Below are 12,494 nucleotides of genomic sequence, written 5' to 3'. Positions count from 1 at the left end.
GCAGCAAGGATTATGCTTTTTTTTCCCCACTCTGGCTGGGGAGGAGAGGGAGGTAGTCTCCATATGTAAAAGATGTGTTTGGATCACTTGAATGCCAGATGGTCTGACCAAGCCTTATGTGAACAAAGACTTAAAGAAGTTTGGATATAAATGTATACAAATGTTTCTCTCTCTCCCCAATATCCTAAGGGAAAGCTTGGAGATAGCTGTCTTGTGTTATACCTTGCCTCTTGTTATATGCGTATGTATATAAATAGCTACATAGATATAGAGACAGACACACAGATAGGTAGATAATGTGCTAGTGTCATTTCTGTTGCTGTGATAAAATACCCCAACAATAAGCAACTTGAGAAGACAGAGTTTATTTGGCTTATGATTCCAGGTTGCAGTCTCTTATTGTGGGGGAGTTAAGGCAGGAACTGAATGCACTGCATCCATGGTCAGCATCAGAGAGGAAATACATGTGTGGATCCTTGCCTGCTTGTTTTCCTCTTAAACAGTTCAGAGCACAGCATAGAGAATGGTGCTGCTTACAGTGAGCTGGATCTTCCTCCACCAGTTAACAGTTAAGACAGTCTCACAGGCCAACCCTGTCTGGACAAGTCCTCATCAAGACTTTCTTCCCAGGTGATTCCAGGCTCTGTTAAGTTGATAGTTAAAACTAAACATCTCAGCTAGACAGATAGACAGACAGACAGATGGTGGATAGAGATAGATGATAGATAGATAGGTAGATAGATAGATAGATAGATAGATAGATAGATAGGAGATAGATAGATGAGACTCAGATGATTCAGCTGGCTGAAGGTGAGGGGGGTTCTAAGAAGGAGTGTTTGAATTTTCCAAGATTGGCCAAGCAGAAATGAGAGAGTGCAGAAAGAACGTGTGGGCAAGAGGGGGCCTCTGGGAGAGTCCGGGTAAGAAACTGATGATGGGGAGGATTAACAAGAGATTTTGGCAACTTTCTGTATGAAAAACCTGGGGAATGAGAGGGATAAGAAAATTAAAGAGAACACTTGCTCCTGGCTCTAAGCTGCATCCCTGTGTTTCCTGGGCTGTTAGAGGTCAGACTCTCAGGCTGGGGAGGTGGCTCCATGGTTGTGCCGTTAGTGCTTCTTGCTCTTGTAGAAGACTGGAGTTCTGAGCCCAGCACCTCTGTCAGGTGGCTCACTGGCTTCTCCAGGTTTAGGGGGAACTGATAACCTCTTCCAGCACCCGCCATCACCTGCACATGTCTTACACACACACACACACACACACACACACACACACACACACACACACACACACCCTCAAAAAAAACACCTTAAAAAATGAAATGATATAAGCTGCGTGAAGGCTGAAATCTTTCATTCACACTGTTAGCGTGAGGCTTTGTTGAAAGAGGAGGGCTTAAGAGGCATTGCTTATCTTATCCAGCAGAAGACTGGGGGGTGGTAAGGAAGGGTGAGATAGCACTGTACAGCGTGAAGGACTTGTGGGCCACAACTCCAGAACATTTGTCCAAAGAAAGATTAAGACATGATTCGAATAGAAAGAAGAGTCTTGCTGGCTTGGGGAGATTTTGAACACGAGTCGGGGATCATTAAGTAGATGGCCCTTGGTTGGAAAACTTGGCCATTACAAGTTCATTTTGAAACCCAGGACTCATCATGATTCCGCTGCTGGTGGCTAGTTCTCTCTATAATAGTGTCTTTCATTTTTAGGGGCTTTAACTAGAAAAGCAGAGTACTCAAATCGGCCCAGGCTGCTCCAGGAAGCTACAGAGCATTCAAAGAATTGCTTTCTTCAGAGTAAGAGAATAAAGGGAAACTGTTCCCGAGGTTTTAAGTTAGACACGTTATTCTTTTGGAGACCCCATAACCATCCATTGTCACACGATTGTTTAGTAGTCTAGGCAGGATAGCAGGGCTAGCTTGATTCCATGGGTATCTTGGTCACAGTGATGCATGCTTGGCACAGAATCCTGTGCCAGTCTGTTTATCATCGAGTGGAAAGATGCTTTGAAACTGGGCAAGGGCTCAGCAGGCTACACAATGCCACCCTTCTTGGATTGCGAGATGGAAGCTCATCAAATTTCTCAGCTGGTTCCACAGTGACTTTAACATCGGTGATTTTTTTTTTTTTTAATTACTCTGGTTGATAGTTTCAGTGAGAGCTGTTTTTCAGCCACCACGAGACATAGCAAAAAGCAGCGGAGGCTAGCTGGTCACAGCAATGCACATGCTTCCGGTTTTCTTTTTATGTTATATCTGCTGGGGTTTTCATTTTGCTGCAAGTAGCAACATGCGTTTTTGTTAACAAAAACACCTAAACTATCTGGCCCGAGGGCTGGGACTGTAGCTAAGTTCCTAAGTCAGTAGTGTGATTGCCTCACATGCGTGGAGCCCCTGGCTTCATCCCCAGCACCACAGAAACTGGGCATAGTGGTGCAGGGGAAGCGGAGGCAGGAGGATCAGAAATTTCAGGTTAAATCCAAGACTTGGCTATTGAGCAAGTTCAAGGCCAGCCTGGCTATATGAGATCTTGTTGCAAACAAACAAACAAAAACCAAATAAATTTAAATCACAGGGCTAACCCTTCTCTGAACCCAGGGCCCTATCCACTGCTTTGACTCCATACACAAGAAGGACACTCTCACAAGCACTTCTCTCTCCCTGTCTGGAAGCAAGCGCTTCAGGAGACGGCCAGAGGCACAGCCTTGTCTGATGGATTCACAGCTCAGTATTTCTGCTTCCCCCAACAGTGTGGGGTGTAGTTTGGTTGTCACTTTGTCCCAGCATGTCCTTTATGCACTAGCACCCCTTCCCTTGCTTTTTTCTCCTTTTCTTATTTGTCTGTGACAATTAAAATAATGGTCTCTGGCATCAGTTCATCACAAATAGAGATTTAGGCAGAGGCAATGAAAATGGCAAATTGGTTCTGACTCACCTGATGAGGAGAGCGGCATCTAGCTCGGTATTTGAATGTTATCCATAAGTTATACTCGGTCTGAAAATTGAAAATTAAAGGTTTTAAAGGACTTGGAAAATAGTTGAGTCTGCAAAGGGCTCCAGTTTAATGCTGAGAACTCGGGAAAGGCCAGGTATGATGGTCCACACATGTAATCCCAGTCTTGGGGAGACAGAGACAGAAGAAACCCTGGCATTCAAGGCCTGCCTGTCTGCCCTTCTTGGACTCCTGCAAGCCAGTGACAGATCTTGTAAAAACAAAAACAAAAACAAAAGCAAAAACAAAAAGCTAAAAGAAAACAAAAACCAACAGATAGACTGTGCCTGAGGAATAGCATTTGATCTTGTCCTCTGGCTCTCACATGCCTGTGCATACATGCATATATTTCTAATCCATGTGTGCACATACAGGTTGTAGAGAAAGCCTGTAAGTCATTGAGGAAGTATCCATGAACCTTAACTTTAATTGCCTACCCAGTATCCATTCTAACCTTATTACCTTGAAGACATTATTATTATTATTATTATTATTATTATTATTATTATTATTATTATTATTTTCAAATTGAACATCCTATCTTAGTTTACATCAACCATTACATTTGATGGTTTTGATCAAGGAGATTTCAAGGAAATATTCACATATTTTCTTCATTCATCCTTTGTTTATGTTTGCTGGTCTGGTCCTTAGTGAACTTAGATGAATATCTGAGGAGGGTGCAGCTATCTTGTAGACTTGAGGCAATGTGCATGTGAACAAAGATCTACATAGAGAGGTGGAGTGGGAAGACAGGAGAGCTTATTCCCTGGTGACGTCATTGAGGTTCTGTGTCTGCCTTTGGATTGGGCACTCCTGGAGCTGTTTAGCTAAGTCATCGTTGATACAGTTTTCTGTTAAACTGTAGAAGAATGCAATCCTGAGCTCTGGATTGGCACGTTCCCAGATTGTTTGACTCAATGTGCAGTTGTTCTTTGTTCAGTAAAGCCAGGGAATGATTGGCAGGCAGCTTCTCCATGTGACTTTTCCCTACTGCTACGTCTGTGGCTATCCCCAGCGCCATGTCTTTTCACCCTATCGTCTTTGTGACCTCTGCTGTGCAGTCCTACCCTCTCTGAAATCTTCATGATACCAAGTGAGCATGAGGGCTCCAGTGAGGGGTTGTGAGTAGGTGAGCACAGCAGATGGTGTGTGGATGTTTCAGTGAGACTCATGGAATCATTGTGATTTCACGGAAAGCATTGCGACTCTATGCAGCTAGCTAAGTCTATTTTGTTTTAGACAGAGTCTCATGTATCACAGGCTGGAATTAAACTCACTAAGTAGCAAAGGATGGGCTTGAACTTCTGATTCTCCTGCCTCCACCTTCTCAAGGCTGGGATAATGATGGGCACGGCCACTATGTCCAGTTTGTGTGGCACTTAGGTTCGAATCCAGAGGGTTGTGTATGCTAGGCAAACACTCTACATACTGAGCTACACCCCGCTCCCAGCTAATTTTTAAATATAAAATTACATCTATTTATTTGTTTAGTGTGTGTGTGTGTGTGTGTGTGTGTGTGTGTGTGTGTGTGTGTGTGAATACAGGCACGAGTGTGAAGATCAGGGAACAACTTTTGGGAGTTGGTTCTGTCTTTTCACCATGTGAGTCCTAGGAACTGAACTCAGGCTATATCAGGGTTGGTGGCAAATACCTTTCTTGAACCATCATGCCAGCTGCCCCTAAGTTTTTAAAATGGAATATCCATATAGCATGATTCATTTGATATGTATATATCTATATTTTTCCTGGATTATATTATTTATCATGATATGGCTTCAAAATAAAAGGGCATAGCTTAGGCAACTGATGTAATCACACAGATATAACAGTGTAATCATTCCTCTTTGAATGAATGATCAATGCGTTTGTTTGGTGATACTTATTATTATAATTATTAGAGCACCCTTGAAGCTATTTTGTGATTATTCTTTTATCTTTCCTGTTGGAGGGTTTTTGAAAAACAGTTGAGATAATCTTGTTGGAGATACATATGTTGAAAATAGAGCATATATTTAATGTGGAATTTTGTTGTGTTAAAAAACTTACAGCTGGGCAGCAGTAGCACATACTTTTAATCCCAGCACTTGGGAGGCAGAGGCAGGTGAATCTCTGTGAGTTCTAAGCCAGCCTGGTCGACAAAGCAGGTTCCAGGACAAGCAGGACTATTACACAGAGAAACCTTGTCTTGAAAAATAAAATAAAAAAGAAAACAAAACAAAAACAAAAAACCTTACAATTTAAAGTTCCATCTAACAGAAATACTTGCTGTCTTTAAGGTATGTGTGTGTGTGTGTGTGTGTGTGTGTGTGTGTGTGTGTGTGACTGGAGAGGGAGGGAGAGGCCTGCCTGGGAATGAAGTAGAGCAGGAACCAAAGAAAGTGCACTTTCTTTGCATAAGTAAATGAGAGCAATCATCCCCTACCCCACTACTAAGAGAGAAAAAAAAAGAGAGAGAGAGAAAAAGATTTAGAAAATTAATGTGTGCCTAGAACCTCACTTATGAAAATACCTGGTGATTTTGAAAACTATGAAATCTGCCCCATTAAAGCACTCCATCCAGTTTCTAGCATTTATATTGTTGGACAGTCATTATCACCATCCAATTCTATTGCATTTTCTCCAGTCTCAATAGAAACTGTGTACTATTACCACCCAGTCCCTGCCCTCTTCCCCTTCCTCTGGTGACCACTAATTTAGTTTCTGTCTCCCAGGACTTGCCTATCTTTACATCTCAAATAAGCCGAACACACACCCTGTGATCATTCATGATGGCTTCTTTCACTTAGCATCATGTTTTAAAGGTTTGCCTGTAGTAGGTAGCCATTTCAGCTTTGGCCTGGAAGTTCCAACACCCATTGAGGTTTTGGTAACTATCATGCCCACAAGGTGGGGCCAAGGGAGGGCATGAAGACCTGAGATAGGGCCTGCTGCGCTCTCTTGCTGCTGGGAGCCCGGACGCCAGAGGTGGACGGAGGAGAGTTCTCCAGAGAACATTGCTGGACTACTGCTGCGTCTTTCCCAGAACCCTTAACCTACCTATTCCTTCATTTGTAAGTTATGCCATTAAATAAATCTCCTTTTAACTATGTGGAGTGGCCTTAATAATTTCACCAATATTTGCCTACTCAGCATGTATCAGTACTTCATCCTTTGTATTCAGAAGAACAGCCCAGCATACATTTTCCTGCTTATTCCTCAGTGGATGGGCATTTATTGCTGCTCTCTTTTGGTGGTTATGGGGAAATTTGCAAGACACCATCATGTACAGGGTTTTGTGTAGACTAGCAATGACTCTTTCATTGACCGAATTTAGTAAAATTCTTTCAAGTCCTCTTCTCAGTGAAGCCTTGACCATGGCAACATTCTTGCCAGGCCTGGAGAGCTGAATGGGAGAAAAATTCCCATCAAATTGGCTTAGCAGGCATGTTTCCACTCTGGAGGCTCATTGAGTCCCTCATTCTCGGATTTTGATATGGAAGGCCTCAGATATGCCTCTAGTAAGGACCCTGCTAAGTTGTATAGTGAGAATCCTGTGATATCTGAGTCTTGTCTGCTCCGCACTCAGCTTACGGTTTGTACACCAGTGTCCTTGCTTTGTGGGGAGCTGAGACTCTCCTCTCTTGCCTATTGCAGTCCTGACACCTTTCAAAACAGTCCGGAAAAAGTCTGCCTTGCTATTTTAACAACTGTCAAAATAATTTTTCCGTAGCAGGACATATGCTTTTATTTCCCTTGGGTATATTCCTGAGAGTGGAATTGCCAGGTTGTATGTGAGTCTGCATTTCACATCTTGAGCTACAAAGCTGTTTTTCATACTGGTTTTACTGTGAATTTTACAACCTAGCCTTAACTGACAAAAGCCCCCACGTCTCCACAATCTAGACAACATTTGTATTTTTGGATAAGCAGTGTGTTAACAATCAAAAGGTAAAATTAATTTTAGAAATTCTTTTTTTCTGCTTGTGACGTAATTCCTTTTGACTGCTCCAATTTTCCGTACAGTCCTCTTCCTGATAAATAGAATCCATTTGTTGCTTTCCTTGTATCTATGACAAAAATACCTGAAAGGATAAGTTAAGAGGAGTAAGCTTTGAACCATGGAGACACAGGTGTAATAGAGAGGCTCTCTCTCTCTCTCTCTTTGGTAAACAAGGAGACAGATAAATAGATACATAGACAGACAGAGAGAAACAAGAGAGAGAGAGAGAGAGAGAGAGAGAGAGAGAGAGAGAGAGAGAGAGAGAGAGAATGAATTGATGACTGGTAGAACATGGAAGCAGGGATGAGATGGCTCCAATGACCCTCCACCAGTAACCCATTTCCTCCAACTAGTAATATCTCTTAAGCTTCCCAGATAGCCCTGCATAGGCACTGGAAACATGAGCCTCTGGGGAGCAGTTCATTTTCAAACCATAAGATGGGATGTGATAAGCTGAGGGAAAGGAGAGCTCATCTGTACCGTGGCCTGATCCTGTGGGGGAAGAAAACAAGGGTTACAAATGAGACTTGGATAAAGCTCAAATTAGCACCAGTGACTTGGAGATTAGAATTCCAAGGGAATGGTGACACCATTGAGGAAGGAGGAATGGCTCTGTGACACAGTCAATGTGTGTGTAATTTACATGGAAGAGTCACCGCTGTACATCAGTCATGGTTGACTCATTTCTCTTGACTTTTTAAAAGTCAAACCTTCCACGAGCTATTTGTGAAAAATAACCACATTGTTAACTGTGTTTGAAACAAGATCCTCTTTCTGGTAAAGAAAAATTATATCACACATTTAAAATAAAATTCCTTGTAGCTAGAGAGATGGCTCAATGGTTAGGAGTGTTGCGGGTCTTGCAGAGGATGAGAGTTCAGCTCCCACCACCTGACTAGGGTGGATGGCTCACAACTTCCTGTGACTTCAGTTCCTGGGGACCTGATGCTCTTTTTTAGCTTTTGTAGGCACCCATACTCATGAGTGCATATTCCACCTCTACATACATAGAATCAAAAATAGATATTAAAAACAGCATAAATGACTTAAATTTTGCTCTGATAAATCTTGGGCACATTTTGCTCTTTTAGATATAATTGCATTGATCCTAGGAGGTAGCACAATCGAGATTAAGAAGGAGGGTTCTACATAGTATCCAGGTACAAGTGGCCTTCAGTGAAGCTCATTTCATTTTCTTGAATGGCCAGTCATGCTCTCAAAAAATCAGGAAATGAGAAGAATACTGTCAGTGTAGGTACGGATTGGTCTCCTCACACATCTTAGTGCTCTACTGAATATGATCCCACATGAGTGCACACGTTACATACGTCAACACATGTGCAGACACCAGACTCTAAACTCTCAGGGTAAGACTTTGAGAACCCTGTCCCTCCCCTCTGTGCTCCACTTCTGTGAGCTGAGCACACAGCAAACATGGCTGATTGATTCTCTCAACTTCAGTTCACTCATTAAAAGGCTGCAATAACTAACTGGCTTTCTTTTTGTGATATTGTTTTCCCTCAGTCAGATATGACACATTTATTTTCTTTTGAAATAGGTTCTTTTTACAGACAAAGTGTGGTAGATCAATGACTTCATTTAAAAAATGTTTGTCTTTCCAGAAATTGAAGAAGAACAACAAAAGAACCTATAATCTTATTGATTGGAATGTACTGAAAATTTTAACTGAAGTGATATTTTTTTTATAGTGCTGCAATGAAATGTCTTTGAAGTAGGATGTAGATGGTTTTCCATGAAGACACAAAGCTTTTAATTAATATTCACAACAATTGATATGGATAATTTTTGTCACTAGAGGACTGCTATAGTTTCCCATTGATGCAATAGAAATATATTGAGGACAACGAAAAAGTAATTAACAACTGAATATGAGGGTCATAAAATGGAATTATTCCCTAGTCCATAGCAAGTTCTACATGCATACAAAATTATCTTCTGAAAGTAAGACAATACTCAATGCCATGTTTTTTTTCTCCTTTTAAAAACTGTGCATTTAATGTTTTTGTTGAACACAGGCTGCTTGGGCTTTAATAAGCATCGTTAAATGCTGCCCAGCCAAGCTGGAGCAGAGAGGAGTTTAGGAGTAATAGTGAGAGATGTAATAATGGGTAGAGAAAAAAGTACTCAATTTAAATTTCCCTTTTCTGAAAGGGATGGGGGCTAGTGTAGTATAGTAGTAGAAATATTCACCTGGAAGTCTGTTTTCTGATCCATTCTCTACCTCATACTTAACTGATGAAAATGAGTTATTTAACATTTTGAAACATATTTAACATATTAAATTAAGTATAAAAATATTTAATACATTTAAACATAAGCTATTTATGCTTATAGGACAGCAAAGCTGTGTAGCTTATTCTATTTGTGGGACTCCTAACAGAGGTAGCAGGGCTGTCTCTGACTCTGTTACCTGCTCTTGGGAGCCTTCCCTCCTACTGGGTTGCTCATCCAGCCTTAATAGGAGAGAAGGTGTCTAGTCTTATCACAACATGGCTGACTGATATACATGGGAGGCCTGCCCTTTTCTGAAGTGAATGGAGGAGAAGTAGATGGGGGTGGGGAAGAGGGGAGGTTTTGGGGGAGGGACTGGGAAGAGAGGAAGAAGGAAAGATAAACTGATCAGGCTGGAAAAAAGTTAATTAATAAAAAGAATTCTTATCCAGTGTCAAAAGTAACTGCTCTGCTACCTATCTGTCTCATTGTGAAGCCCATGGAATGGCAACCTGCAGGGTGGGAGATGACCATTAGCCAATGGAGTTGCAATTTACAGGGGTGGAAGATGATCGTCAGCCAATAGAATGGCAATTTACAGGGGTGGAAGATGATCGTCAGCCAATGGAATGGCAACCTGCAGGGGTGGAAGATGATCATTGTTACATATGATTATTCAAATTACCACCTTGACAGAATCTAGAGACAGCCAGGAAACAAACCTCTGGTGAGTCTTTAATGGATTTTCTAGGCAAGCGTAATTGAGATGCTATGTAAATGTATGTGGCAGCATCCCAGGGACTGAGGTCCCAGACTCCATAAAAAGGAGAAAGGAAGCAGACACCATATTCATTGCTCTCTGCTTCCTGACAGAGGGTGCAATGTGTGATCAGCCGATTGAAGTTCACCATGACTTCCCCATCAGGTTGGGCTGTGTCCTTGAACTATGAGCCCAAATAAGCTCTTCCTTTTTGGAAATAAACAAGCAACAAAACAAAACACTGGAAACCTGTTCAACTGAGTTTAGTTCAAGGTGGGTTTGGAGCACTGGGTCGGTTGCATTTCAGGTTAGAAATGACACAGACATCTGAGTTTCTTTCCACAGGAAGTTTGAAGAGCCAGGAGTGCTGTTACACACTTGTCAGCCCAGCCCATGGGAGGCTGGACAGGAGGGCTGCACGTCCGCAGTCAGCCTGTGTGCGCACCGAGAGTCTATCTCAAAAGACAAAAGAATGAGAAGAAGCAGTGGTAGCTTACCCCAGAAAGCTGCAGTAGCAGGGCCAGCAAACATTCGTCATGGTCCCTCCCTCCTTTTTCCCTCATGTTACAGTGCTTTTCAGTTCTCTGGGTAGCAATAAAACTGGTAGGCAAACTGCAACTCCTAGCATATAACAATGCCCGTTTGGGAGTGTGATCTTCTTTGAGACGCTCCCTCCCCCCCCCTCCGTGATTAGGTGATTTCATAAGGAGAGCCCGAGGAAGGTGTGGGTCTTCTTGGATCCAGTGCTGCTTCCAGGGTTGCTGTGAGGATGTTATCACACTGTTGTTAGTGTGGTTAGCCTCACACTGTAGCTACTAAAGCTTGATGTCTAAGAGGACTTGGAAACACGGAGGCCCCCGTTGGGTTGTGTGACTTTCGTAGTCCTGTTGTGTGAATTGTTTCTAGGAAGGTGAACAAACGTTTACTCACTCCAGATAGGGCACCAAAGACAGGACAAAGAAACAACTCCCCTGGACTCTAGCTTTGTGAACCAAGGACTTAACTAAGGCTACTTAGGGGGAAGATGGTGAGCATCTACTTGTGGATGCATAAATGAAACCATCGAAGAAAAATGTCTTTCACTTTCTTGGCAACACTGAACTGCCTATGAATCCTTGGAGAGGGGTGATGCCGGGGAAGGTTGGACAACATTCCAGAGATGAGAGAACCTGAGTATTGGGGAAAGGTGACTAGTTCTCTGTTGGGTGGGCACAGGGAAGTGGACATTCAGGAACCATGCTGGGTGGATGGCAGCGACCAAGCCTCATTCTGATTTGTGTGTTCGAGGCAATGAGAGGTTTATGGAAGATAAATGCCTATCAGACTGAAGTTTGGAAATGGTGACTCAGGGCAAAATAAGGGAGAAATGCCAGAAGGTGAGATAATCAACCGCTCCTGCTCACAAAAAGGCAGGTCAGGTAGCTGGTCCCAGCCCCACCTGAGGTAGCTCTGTGCCCCTAGATTTACCAAGGATCCCCATGACCCACCCCTCCCCCTTCTCCAGAGTAATGACTGATCAGGCAAATGCTGTCATGAATGTGTGTTTCTGCCCTGACTGGGCTGACTTTGCCTGAAACAATTCAAAGTTGCCCTGGCCATTTTATGATGATTTTCCCTGTATTCACCATTTCTTGAATTTAACATGATCTGGTGGAAAAAAATCAAAAGTGGAGACCAGATCAACGTCTATTATTGTGTAATGATTTCTTTGAAAAGTAAATTAAAAAAAGCATTCAAAGTACTATACATTGTGGTTTGTTAGTGGTCTATGGTTTTCTTTGCCTGGTGAGTGTTCAGGTAGTGCAGTTCTCTGTTATTTCCTTACATATTTCTACAGCCTTGATGAGTTCACAGGTGGGTCTTGTCTCTTAGGTGTCTTCTTGGGAGCCGCCTAACCTGGGTGCTGGGAACCTAATTGCAAGATTAGCAAGTGCTTTTAATCAAGGCGTCATCTTGCCAGCCCCAGAAATTCCTAGAGGGAGACTGAAAGGGGCTGGAATATGTGTTTCATGAGCAAGGAAACAGATAGAAAGCAGCAAAGCAGCTGGATCAATTGCATAGACTCTGTTAGAGAAAAGAATTAGGTCGAATTCCATTTCCAATTCTCAGCCAAGGCTCATTCCTAGGAGATTTTCTAGAGGTTAATATTTTTGAATAAAACACTTTTATCTCTTTTTGACATGAAAACTGCAGATAATTTAAAAAGAAATAGGTCAATTCTCCTCGGTGATGATTGTAGCTTTACGTCATTGCATTTTTCTAAAGATAAGCATCTTTTTGGCCATTGCAATATGCTGCTTGCTGAATAGATACTAAAAGCATGAATTCTCCCTGAGGACGTATGATCTAATGAGACACATAAGACCATAAAGGAGAAAATGAAGATGAAGAAACTTGGTTGTTCCCTTGGGGTAGACATATTTGGCATCTAGCTAAACATTCAGAGGTGTTTTTCTTTCTTGACCCCCCTCCCCAACACACTCACACTGAGTTATGGTGAAGACATTTTAGAGGAAAGAGATAAAGGTT

General features: G+C 42.3%; 1 long non-coding RNA gene across 2 annotated transcripts in view; it reads right to left on the bottom strand.

Annotated features, from left to right (window-relative positions):
• Window positions 1-2,932: 2,932 nt before the first annotated feature.
• Window positions 2,933-12,494, bottom strand: part of LOC143273729 (uncharacterized) — a 39,861-nt gene continuing 30,299 nt past the window's right edge. Inside the window, exon 3 of one of the 2 annotated variants that reach the window (XR_013051917.1) lies at window positions 2,933-2,994. This is a non-coding gene — a long non-coding RNA (uncharacterized LOC143273729). Of the gene's footprint in view, window positions 2,995-6,866; window positions 7,056-12,494 lie in introns of those variants that run through there. The other variant, XR_013051916.1, reaches the window with a different exon arrangement.

This window comes from Peromyscus maniculatus, chromosome 6 (genome assembly GCF_049852395.1).
Source record: "Peromyscus maniculatus bairdii isolate BWxNUB_F1_BW_parent chromosome 6, HU_Pman_BW_mat_3.1, whole genome shotgun sequence".
Lineage (NCBI taxonomy): Eukaryota > Metazoa > Chordata > Mammalia > Rodentia > Cricetidae > Peromyscus > Peromyscus maniculatus.
This window is presented reverse-complemented; position numbering and strand designations above follow the sequence as displayed.